The sequence below is a fragment of the Haemaphysalis longicornis genome, unplaced genomic scaffold, assembly GCF_048455015.1.
Source record: "Haemaphysalis longicornis isolate Haplotype H1 unplaced genomic scaffold, Haemaphysalis longicornis Haplotype H1 scaffold_2, whole genome shotgun sequence".
Lineage (NCBI taxonomy): Eukaryota > Metazoa > Arthropoda > Arachnida > Ixodida > Ixodidae > Haemaphysalis > Haemaphysalis longicornis.
In genome coordinates, this window is record NW_027526295.1 from 169507961 (window position 1) to 169511479 (window position 3519).

Genomic DNA, 3519 nt, shown 5'->3' on the forward strand with positions numbered 1-3519 from the left:
AGTAGTTGCACTTCCGTATGCTTACGAGGGTGCCGCGAAACCGTTTTTTTATCGACGTGAGCGGATATGCTGCTTCGACTACAAAAATATTTGCGAAGCAGCCTGGCAACGGTAGCGGAAACTAAATGAAAGCTTATCCTTGCACATCTCTCCTGGTTTCGGAAAACGCTTCTTGGTTGTTGGACCTTCGTGGGTACATGCAGATCGCTTTGTGTGCCTAAAACGATTGCTAACAGACACATTTGTTCTAAAACGAATTCTCTTTATTTTCCGTTCTGCAAACTCTCAACCCCGTACTTGATTCCCGCAGATGCTCCACCAATAAGTACTCCGGCGATGATAGCCTGGGCAATGAGCATGATGAAGTATTCCTCGCTGCCTTCCTCGGGTTCCTCTTGGAACATTTTCAGAGCCTTGATAGCTTCCATAGTGCTCTCGCGTTCCTCCGGCGTGCTCAAGGAAACGTCACCCTGAAGCAGTTTGCCGAGGGACTCAATCTTTTGGCCCATACCCTTCAAAGCCGTGGGCTCGAACCCTGCACATTTCGTTAAGGATGCAGTGAATTCAACATGAAGTGCGTTAGTGATTAAAACAAACTAACAAAAACCTTCCCCAGCTCTACAAATATATCATACGTAAATGTTTCTCCCTAGACAGATAAATGCATTTACGGAGGCAAAGGAGCTGGGGGTAAAGGGACGACAGAATAAAGCCCTCCAGTACGGGTGACTCTTTTTCGGTGAAAACGTGATGCCGCAAGGTCGCAATGCATTATTGCGCACTCTCTCCCACTGTTCACCATCCAGCCTACAATCAGCGGTTTGGCGATGCCCCTGCCATGCAACTCATTATCAACTAAAGGTCGTCCATGTGTAACGACATTTATTTTTATCGGCTTTGGTCGTTTGATCAACTGTGCTCTGTCTTCCCCTTTTCTTCCCCTCTCTATCGCCTATCGCCCCACGATAACAATTGTGGTGCGATAGCTAGGTCTGGATATTCCTGGAACCTTTCCGAGCTGTCTAATTTTTTAGCAATCAAAATGTAGCATCATTCGTCGCGAAAATATTTTACCGCTGATAAAAAAATCTTCCTATCTTTTATTTGCAACATTTTTTGTTCAATGTGGGCGTATGACTGAAATATTAGGACGTAGGAAAAATCAAAATTTTTACCCTTTTGAAGCTTGTCCCCTTCAACTCCACCAGCTTCTTGTCTGAAAAACAAAACGAATAAAATTTAGTTTCTTGGAAAAAATTACAGACGCCGTTCTACTCTATCGATCAGCCATTTTTCTAGAACACGTCGCCCGGTCGAGTGAACATTTGATTCACGCTTTAAATATTTTGTCCGATTACAAAAGTATGATCGTGGCCGTTGATGCCACTCAAATGCTGTTTTAAGTTGTAGATACTGCGCCTGTCGCTCTTTCTCGTATTTTGTTGTGTGTTTTCACTGTTTTGTGCGTCAAATAGGAACGAACCCATCCTGGTTTATACACCAGTGTTTTACTATGTTTTGCTGAAGCCCGCATCCTGCACTTAGTAAAGATTCTTGGGTCACTTGACGAATGAGGTCTTCGGTAGGGCTACCTCGCTGGAAGTCGAGCACCCCGAATAATAAGGTGGATACACAGGCACACGAATGCGTGGTTTGAGAAATACTAGATTTAAACCTCTTGGCCGTGAGAATACCTATGGCGATACTATCTGTGCATGGTCTAGTAAAAAGTGCCTGCACTGCCATGCGCGCAAGGAACTAGATTTTAGTAAGGAACTAAGCGCTCCTCTTTTCCTCATCGGGTGCGTAAAGGTAGTTTGAGACGGGTGTACAGGCTTGAAGCTATCTTGTTCTTACGATTGCCAAAGGTTCTGCTAAAATGTAACGGAGACAGCCATCTGGTTCTGGTGGGTTCAGATTTCATCTGCATGTGGTTTCTGATTCCGAGCATATAAAAAACGAATACTTACACAAGGGTGGCATCTGGCGTCACAAGCAATATGAAAAAAGAAGGCAAAAGAGAAGAATTAGCGTGAGGTATTTCTAGACGTTTTACTTCCTTTGAACTCTACAAACCATAAGTACGAGTCGGTCAATGCGCTGTAATATCGGGTTACCTTCGTTTTCCCCACCGCGATCAAAATGCACGTGAAACGTGACCATAAACTCCTTTTTTAATCTGTGATTGCTACCCATCCAAAATAGCACGGTATTTCGGGGTTTACTGAGCTCATTATTTTGTTCAACGCTGTCCAGAAACTTCCTCGCAGAGTATTAGTTAAGAATGAATGGCAATCTATAGCCAGGTCCTCAACTGGAACAGTTACTGGTCAGCTAGTAAGTCGTTCTAGGAAACACTGAGAGCCATCACTCATGTGATTTCACTGCTATCTCAAATAAATTCCACAAGAGAGACTATTTCCCTTCAAATACTTTATTTCATATTGTTTCTGTTTTTAAACTCGGAATTGTGGTTTGCTAGAATACAAGGGAAACCAGACGTCTTACGAGGTTGTTTGTGTAGTAATAAGTAACTTACTTTCATCCCAAATAAATATCTCAAGACATAGCAATTCACTCCAGCTACTTTCATTTCACAAATGTTGTTTACGTTTTCAATGAAAATTCCGCTGGAAAAGCTGATTAGAGAACGAAACTTGGAGGATGATGTGCGAGTAATCAGAAATTTATTTTGAAAGCAAACACATTTCACAACATATGTATATGCAGCGATTCTCTGACCAAAATGAAAAAAAAACAAGCATATTACGCAATCGGCTCACCCAGGGTTGTGGTCAGGGCCAGCAGAACGAGGAAAATGAACATCTGCATGGTGTTTTTTTCTGCGAAAAAAAATGTTTTTTTTTGCTTCAACGTTCCTAAACACAAAGAAAGCCTTGAGTGGACAGAGTGGAAGCGCCTTTACCAGCTTTTATAAATACGAATGTATTAAGAAACAAAATTATACACTTTTGCTTCACTTCAATGCCTGGCAGAGAACACTGACTTCGTTATATCGTGTAGGTGCCGGTTGTCTAGGACGTATAGCTTAGTGTGAGGTTTTAACACAATACCTGCCTCGCGGCAGTTTTTTTTTCTTCCGAACCCCCCGTAACAAAATTTTGTGACGTGCATTAAAATTCCACCAAATGTAGGCAAACTTGCAGAGGCAATAAAGCATTTCATTAGAAATTTTAATACTTTCCGGGAGATTTATTATCAGCTATGAATTCTGAACCGCAAAAGGCGAGCCTTAGACCGTAGAGACGCCAGTGTAGGCTTCGCCAGTGCCTTTCCAAGCCGAATAGGGCCGTGAATGTCAACTATGAACAACAATTCGGATGCGCGGACTACATTCGTGGAAGGATAACCTAGTAAAAAAACACAAATGTGCGGGGAGTGAGGGAGGAGGGGGAGCTAAAAGAATTATGTATTGCTCAGTTTTTGTGCACTCATCAACGAGAAGAAAAATTATTTGCGCTACCCCGAAAGAACTTGTTATGTCGATCGAACTGCAGT

At 42.5% G+C, this 3519-nt stretch overlaps 1 long non-coding RNA gene across 1 annotated transcript; it reads right to left on the minus strand.

Moving 5' to 3' along the window:
* Positions 1-241: 241 nt before the first annotated feature.
* On the minus strand, positions 242-1216 carry LOC144167519 (uncharacterized). Its single transcript, XR_013322020.1, has 2 exons — positions 1176-1216; positions 242-535 (listed from the first exon to the last, which is right to left on the minus strand). It is a non-coding gene; the product is annotated as an uncharacterized LOC144167519 (long non-coding RNA).
* Between the last annotated feature and the right edge of the window lie 2303 nt (positions 1217-3519).